Source organism: Vanessa atalanta, chromosome 14 (assembly GCF_905147765.1).
Source record: "Vanessa atalanta chromosome 14, ilVanAtal1.2, whole genome shotgun sequence".
Classification (NCBI taxonomy): domain Eukaryota; kingdom Metazoa; phylum Arthropoda; class Insecta; order Lepidoptera; family Nymphalidae; genus Vanessa; species Vanessa atalanta.
Window position 1 is genome coordinate 5,676,027 of NC_061884.1, and position 9,536 is coordinate 5,685,562.

Here is a 9,536-nt window from a genome sequence, read left to right on the forward strand (position 1 = left end):
TGTAGCTTATTTCACTAAGCTTATTATTATTTTTTAAACCGTTTAACTTCACATTAATAATTTTAAAAAAATACTGCCATAGAGTACTGTCAGCACAGGTTCTACTATAAGTTATTTTATAGCCTATAAGAAATAGTTTTTTTGTTTCAGCTTAAGGACGAGTGGGGTCTGTTTGGAAGCACAAAATACATAACATATTCATTGATGAGAAGGTAAGGAATGGTTTATATTTCTGATCATAAAATTTTGCCCGCTAACTTGCATTACATTCATTTTACATATTTAATTTAGAAAATAATTAAAATTTTCAAACTAAATTCCTATTGCCTTCATGTTATAAATAACTAACAAGTTTTAAAAGGAAATATTTTATCCATATACTAAATCCAATGAAAATAATTTTAATACCAAAAGTAATTACATAATGTTACCCAATGATTGGGTTAAATTATTTCACCTTTGAATTTTAATTCATACACGAGTTTATTAAAAATAAAAGCTTGTAAAAATAAAAACAACTAAGACATGTTTATCTGATTATATTTTCATAATACATTTTAAAAAAATGGTAACAATTATAAAAGACGCGTAAAAAACAATAAAACCTATTAAAATAAACGAAGTAGTTGCATGTGCCCAATCAGTAAATTCAGACGTAACTAATCCACTGCAAAGACATACGGTAGACGATATGAAAGTTGGCAATCCAAAACTCGTATGCAGCAGCCTCACGTTCCGCCCGCGGATCATCGCAAACGGACCCAGCAAGAACGTTATACCCGCGAATATTATTGTTATTATTCCTAAAAGAAAAAACAAACCAATAACTAGTAATCTAACTCTATACCTCTATACAAGAACCGCATGTGTATTTTATAAATACCGAATGACAAAACAATGTTATTCGCATAATGTTGTCTTAGATTTTCGCGATTATTACACATTGAAATAAAACGGGCAGACTCAGAATCAGTCTGCCCGTGACCACGAACACTGCAAAGTGCTCGAAACGTCGGGATGTTAAAATAAAATAATTAATATACGCGATTAAATCCGTTAAAAAAACTAGTTTTATTTCAATGTTATTCGCATTGCAAACTTTCCTTATATATGTGCTTGTAAACTATATAGCAAAATTTACGTTTAAAAGTTAAAAACGAGAAATATGTCCATTCTATTTGACGAAAACTTTAAAGGTTGTAACTTTAAAGGTGTCTTTGGATGTATCTAAAATCTGAAATGGCCGAATGGATATATTGAACGTAGTATTGTTGCGTTCAGGTTTGTTTGTTAAGTGAACCAGTGTAACTCTACACTACAGACATAAGAGACTTATAGATAGATATCTTAGTTCTGATTGGTGGCACTTTGATGATGTATAGAGTGGATATTATTCCATTTATTATCAGGTGATTGGTTCACCAGTCCGTTAATCTATTAAAAAAAATCGAATGATTAAACATGAGCTTAATTTCGTATTCACAATTCATCTCGTGCTCGTTGAATGAGGACATAATGAGAAAACCTACATGTGCCGTATGAAAATTGGCCACATGTAGGACGAAGAACAGGTCTTTGCAGAGCTGTGAGACATTTATGGACTGGGACTGCCGGCTTACCTTAATCAACAAAATGAGGCTAAGGGCCTTTTCAATTATAACTTGAGAGATTAAGTCGTTTGTGAAGAAAATGACAATGGTACGGCGACCAATTGGTCAACCAGGTCAACTTTTAAGAGTGAGGTATTTGTCATTTGCAGGTTAAAAATAAAAAAAATTATGAATTAATTGATACATCATATACTGAAAACTTAAGACTGTGTCCAATAAGGTAAGTAGTTTATGTAATAATATTTGTAAGTTAAAGAAGGCACTTTGGAGACAACATTCGTATCAGATCTTATATAAATTGACTGCATTGCAGAGAAGATTTAAAAGTTTTTCAAGTATTTTTAGTTATTTTCATGGTAAACTATATATTTATAGATAGGTGAACAGTCACCACGGCTCATAGACGTTGGTAATTTAAGAAATATTAATAATTTCTGAAATCACCAATGAGACACCAGCGTCCCCTTAGCTAAGATGTTATACCCTTGTGTCTGTAGTTACTCTGGCTTACTCACTCTTCAATAAGAAACACAAGAATGCTATGCATTGCTGCTTGGCGGTAGAGTTTTTGATTAGTGGCTCATACTTTACTTACCCAGATGGGTATTTAACATAGCAGGCTTCATTATAATCTAGGTGACATTAATCTATACTAATATTATAAATGATAAGGTAACTCTGTCCGTCTGTCTGTCTGTATGTCTGTCTGTCTGTTGCTCTTTCACCAAAACCACTAAATCGAATTTGATAATATTAGGTATGAAGTAAGCTTGAACTTCAAGGAAGGATATCTGACGACCAACCCCTTAAACGCAAGCAAAGCCGCGGCTACAACTTGTAGTATTATAAATTAGATACATGTATTAGTAATTAGGCATTTGGCTAATGGGTGTCAGATATTTTTGTATGTCATTAATGGTGAATTTTAGAAAAAGATAAAGCTGACTAAATTGCTATGCTGAAACCACAACATATAATAAGTTAAGCTTTAACTTAGTCGTTACACGTTTCCATTGTTCCTTTTAAATTAAATTTGAATTGATGTCTCATAGCGACAGCTTCATGGGCGCAAATATTTCGTGTACAGGTCTAAAATTAAATAATAACTTTTTTTATTTAATAGTAAGGCGGACGAACATATGGATATGACATATGGTGGTAAGTGATCACCACCAACCATAGACATTTACGCTGTAAGAGATAATAACCATTCCTTACATTAAACCACTACGCCACCAACCATGGGAGCTAAGATGTTATGTTCCTTGTGCCAGTTGCACTGGCTCACTCACCTTTCAAACCGAAACACAATAATACTAAGTATTGCTGTTTGGCGGTAGAAAATCTGATGAGTGGGTGGTAACTACCCAGACAGGCTTGCACAAAGCCCTACCACCAAGAAAATTAATGAAAGAATATCAATAACATAAATTCAAAAGAAACGTTTGTTAATCAAACGTAATAGAACACGGACGCAATCGAAAAAGATAAAAGCAAGCTACACTCATCACTTTGAGAGAAAAGGGACCTTTGTCCAGCAATGGGGCATTTACGGAACGTTGCTTTATTTTTCGTCCTGTTATTAGCAGCTAGTAACAAATAACTCAATTATATCGTAGCTTATCGTTAGTCTGCAAAATTATTATCAATTTTACTAATACTACCTATCAGTGGAATCCGATCTCCACTAAATTTCCGCATTACGTTACGTCACGAGCTGACAATATTAGAATTCCTGATTCGATCTCTCTACTAGCCACGGTTGCCAAGTATTTCATAATTACGGACGAGTACACGTAATCAATATTATTTGACATTTAATCTGTTAATAAGAAATCTATAGTATACATTAATACTGACACTATTAATGAACAACCATATTTAATTGTTATATACCTATCTCGAGTATAATTGTTGTTGAATTCCAAAATAAATAATAAAATCTATACCTAAAACAAATCACTTATTTAATTTTAAGGGATTTCTTATTGATATTAGTAGTACTTGTTTCTTTCATTAAATTAGTTCAATTTAAAATGAAAGGAACAAAATAAAATAAAATAATAGCGTAACATCGACTCCATAAAATAAATGATTGGGTATTGTTGATATTTATATATATTTTTAAGTGATTAGTTTAAATGGATACAGGTACATTTTTGGACCCTTTTTTTTTTCTTTTCCCTATCCAAGTCTCGATCTATTTGGTATCGGCACAGTCTTTTCCTTCCATTCTCCTCTGTTATTCGTCACCTGGTCTATCTATCTCTTTCACATCCCTCCTCACAAACTTCATCCATTTCTTCTTATATCGTCTTCTTCTTCTCCCTCCCTCTACGCTCATGCTCATCACTCTTTTAGTTCTGGAGTCGCTTTTTATGAATCTTTTTCTTAATGTTACTGTTATTGTTATTTTATTTCTAGAACAAATAAGTGTAATGGTCCTATTTTTTAATGTGTCTACCATTAAATATAAGCATAAAAAAATGTAATGACACATACCTGTAACTCCGTGTACATTTCCTGATAAGCCTTTAGATAAAAGTATCAATACAGTTCCGGAAATAGCGCAAATCATTGCACATATTTGCAAATACATATGTGAAAATCTTCTATGTCTTAACCTCATTGGCGCGGACCATCCATTTGCATAGTTTAGACTTAATATAGCTTCAGCTGAAAAGAAATGGTACTGCGAACAGAGTAAAAGGAATAAATTACGAGTACATACTTAAACCTATTCCTTTTAGACGAGCTTGGAAGCTAAAACATTTAGATGTGTTTCATTTAATGGGGGTATTGTAGTGTAAATGTAACTCTTGAATCTATTATTTTCTTTTATATCGTATTTTAGAACTCATAAACATTTTTTCTTTCATATAAATTTACTTAATTTGACACTAAAGGTAGTTTATTTACACATAATATATAAAATATTCATTAATTACGTACCGATCTCGTTCTATCTACACATACATATATATTCTTGAAATGTTTAAGCTAACATAGGACAACTTCAATACTAATCTCCGTTATAATAGCTATTGTACAATTTTAACGTATATCATAAAACTGTTTTATATATATACAATTAAACTTACCGCAGATGAACAAAGAATTGCATGATAATCTTTCCCATGCAAAGAATATATTAGGATGACCATGATTGTTGCTCCTATCAAGATATGTACGATTCCAACACCAATGGCACACCATACCGTGCGACAGTATCGGCCTCTTGGTTCAACAATAAGAATACGTAGTGTTCGCAAGTTTGAACCCCGGGCTTTTGGACTGCTGTTATTGTCCTCTTTTATTGGCATTACGAATATTTACTGCATTTCCAATATTACCTAACGAATAAACCTATTAATGCAAACCAAATCACTATATCATAATATTGAATAGTTTTTAAAATTGTTATTTACGATTTGGCTGAATGTTCATGCCTTAGAATCGTTAATAGTTGACTTGAGGTTGACATGTAAACATATTTTTTTTAAAGATTATATTATTAAAACTGTCAATGATCGCTTACGGTTATCGAAATGAAAATAATATTAAAATAATTCTTTTAATGGTTTATATACAATAACAAGTGTATAGAAAACACAAAATATGATCGTGAAATAAAACATTTCGTCTATCGGAAGCCATTTTAAGAAAGGAGTTTTTATTATTCCACTAATAAAACATGCGGACGATAGTAAAACTACCGAAATGCCAAATAATTTATGCATGTTGTATATATATCTACGGCACTTTCCGTATTCATTAGGGGGTTGCGATTTTCTACTGCAGCCACTGAAAAACAATCCGATCATGGCGCATAAAATTGTAGGAACTGTTGCAGCTAAACCTTCAATTAAAAAAATAAATTTAATAAACAAATCACAAAAATGAATAATGTATATATGTAATAATAATAAAAATTAAGTCTATACCTAAATAAGAATGTAACGTAAAAATAAAAATTGGCTCGTCTTGCAATGGATCCATTGTGTAATATGAAGCTGCCGTCCCAGAAACTGCACATAACACACCAATGCACTGCATGAAAATATGCTCAAATTTTCGATCTGATAGTTTCATTGGTGCTGAAGAACCATTTAAATTATTTAGACTTAAAATTCCTGATGGTATAATAGCTTGAAGCTGGAAATAACACAAACATACTCAAATAAATTATCTAATACGTAATTATTATTGAAAGATAATGTTAACGAAATAAACCTATTGAATATCAAATCAACAGTTACTCGTTTTTTTTTTTAAGTTACACTACATCCACTCACAGTTGCGCTTGAGAGAAAGGAAAAGGTTCTCAGGTGTTGCGGCTACAATTTGTCTTATTCACTATCAACTGTTACTCTTATTATATCGAGACTTACCCCAACAGTGCATAGAAATATATGCAAGGCCATGAAGCACTTGCTTTTCTTGTAAGACAAGGAGAATAACATCACTATAATTGTCGTTGTGGCCAATAGCATTTGAGCCATGAGTATCATAGCAGCGTAACATGTTTTACAAGCGTACGCATATTTCGATTGATCAACCAAAATAATTTTAACAGGACCAACAAATTCTAATACATCCGGCCCTATCTCTTCGTGGGCACAATCGAAATCACACTTAACCATTTTATGCAAAAATTATTAGAACATTAGCAATTTGGTAGTTTCAAATAAATATTACAACAAAACTCTTGATGTTGTTCTGTCAATTCCCTAATTTTGGACATCTTACATATGTCAGCAGTATATATGTCAATTCATATATGAAAATATTACAAAGAGTTTCTCTTTTTTGCTCTACATTAATATTTGCTTATCGATGAAGAAGAAAGAGATTTTAATGGCATATAATATTATATATTCGCTCGATATTATTGTCTATTGTATAAAGAAAGGATTTTAGGTGTGCAAACACCTAAAATCTTAAGAATGGAAGTGATAGAAAATTGGTTAATGAGGTAAATTAAGAATGCAACACCAGTTCCGATTTTCCTTGTATAGTATATACTAAGTCTAAACTGTGAAGCATATTTATCGGGTAATTTAATGAAAAAAATAATTAGAACTATAACTTAAAAACAATTTCGGATCATAAGTTAAATACTAGGAAATGCATTATTAACGTATACTTTTATAAGCACTTTTGACCATTTTCCAGAGTTGTATTAAACGTAAAACTACCATCAGTTCGGAATGTTCATTCTGCGGAGAAGAAACGCTAAGACACTCAGTAGTTACTCTTCCAACATTTGATATATAAAGTTATTTCAGTTAAATACAATTAAATTTATGTGATATGTCCTGCCTGAAAGCCAACAGTAGCAGCTTTTTTATCATCTATATAATATTTATGTTTAAAAATTGAAATTATTCGTTCCTATAAAAACCTTGAAAATCAAAAACGTTAGCTTAAAGAAATTCGTTTTTATCTTGATTCTTTCATTGTTTTATTTAGTAGCCGTGTACCGACGGGATATCCCAATGGCACCCTTGTTTAAAAACCCACCAAATTTGTTTTTCACGTTATGTGTTAATGCAATATTGTTAAAACCCAAATTTCACGTTATGTGTTAATGCAATATTGTTAAAACTCAAGCAATATTTAATATTGTAATTGTAATTTTATGAATGGTTAATGTTTCTTACAGCTCCAATGCCTATGTGGTGGTGTCCAGTTACCATCAGGTGGTTCATAAGCTCTGCCACTAACTATATTATAAAATATTTTTTTCAAAAACACTGTAACAACTGAACATAAGCGAGAATACCGAATCTCATTTATCCTAAGTATATTTATAATTAGAATGTTTTGTTTATTCATTTGTATTTAGTTTATATAATTATATCATAAATGATAAATACCCTATTATGTTGTGAAACATACATCAAAATAACGTGTCCACACCTTATTTAATATATAGTTTGTATAATCGAAACTATTCTGACCAGAACCTTATTGTTGCAGCCAGTTTCTCTACCACCCGTTTAGCAGCGAACAATTTTTTGAGAGTGGTTTAAAAGAAGAATACGGAGTTACTACAAGGCACTGGTTTTTTTTTTGGTATTTTTGCGAATAAAATAGTACTAAAAGCTTATCAACCATTTATCAGTTATTTCTACAACCAAAAATAATAACTTTCCATTGCTTTGTTCCAATTTAAAAGATGAGTGAGCCTGAGTTGTGTGTTTGTAACAGTTACGTGAGACATCATGTCTCATTTCCTTATTAGTCGCACATTCATAATAAAATAAATTATATTCACTTCTTAAAATATCTATCACAGAATTGATTTCTTAGTACTGTGTGGTAGTGAGCACACCGATTTAGCAGTGTGAATAACACAGGGCTACGTAATACCGATCTTCAAGGAAAAGGTACTTGCTGAAATATATAGGAACCAGATGCCCTAGTGAGTAAATGGCGTTACAGGTAGAGATTTAATGGGATTGTTTGAGGTCAGAGTAGATGGAGAAAAACCTCTCGTACAAAGCTCCTTATCTTAAGGTGGATAGAGGAATGGGAATTACTTTTGCTGGCCTGGTGACGGTGGAAGTGGACCGTCCTCATTTTGTATCTTTTACTAGGGTAATCCCATGAGCTGTCAATACCGTGGTGGTGGTGTGACAGAGAAGATATGGCGATCTTTTAGTTCATCGTATTGCAATTAGCCATGCAAAATCAGAAACAAAAGGTTTTTATTTTCTCGTCCTACTTTTATAAGAAATATAAAAAATAGCTACCATACACATATTATTACACAAGGATTACTTTTAAGGGTACGATAGTTTACTGATACAGCGTAAGCTCCTAATTCGCTTACAAAGGCGTAAAAAAGAGGATTTAATGCTCAACCGTCGTCATCCCCTGTCGATCAACATACTGAACTATATATTAATGTTATAATTTTTATAACTTTTTTGTCATGAATAGAAATCCCAGTAAAAAATGTGATTTGTATTTATTATATTAGTAATAAAAAAAAACTGGAGTCATCTCTGAACTACTAATTCGATAGTTATACCAAATCTATCGTACCAGAATTGAACTATCTCCGCATGAAAACATACATTTTCAGAAAAATGTGAGTATATTCAAGTACTCCTTAATAAATTAATGGGATGACACAGTAGAAAAGACTTATGAATTGAGCGCTGGTAATGTTATACTACGACTACGTTTACCACGTAAGTCATGGTTGCCTTTATGATTAAATAATATAATAAAAATTAATTGGAATCATAAAATTGGCTCAATTTGCCACAGTCCATGTCAAAAAAAATGAGACAGAGTCACATTCAGAGACAGACAGACACGAAAAGGATTCTATAAAAGTTTAGTTTCTTCAACTTGAACAGGACAGCGCGCTAAGATGTTAGGCGCCGGTAACTTTTATTTAAAATTAAACTAATATTAAACCTAAAGCTAAGAGGTTATATATACAAAGAAATATCACCTAAGCAGCTTTAATATAAAATTAAGCAAGCTCCGAAACAAAAATGAAATCTGTACAATGACCGCAAGCCTGTTTTTATTGTTCATTCTGGAATGAAACCGTAATCCCTGACAAAATTACGTTTCTTTAGGGAATCCGCCTCCCTCTAAAATACCCTACAATCATTACCTTTTATTACAAAGAAGCTACAAGCTTTTGCTTCTTTCATACAAATATAATAAATAGACGAAGTAATGGCCGATGTTGCCAAAGTAAAAATGTAATCCTGACATTTACTTACAATAAACATTCTTATTTACTAGATAGGCCCGTCATCATGGTTTTCAAGTATATTCTAAACCAGGAAAGTAATTTTGCAGTTTAAATCGTTTAAACGTATATTTCTTTCGAATATACTCATCCCCTTCCCTCGGGCCAGAATCAGACATTACTTCCCTATTATTCCTGTTCTCTGT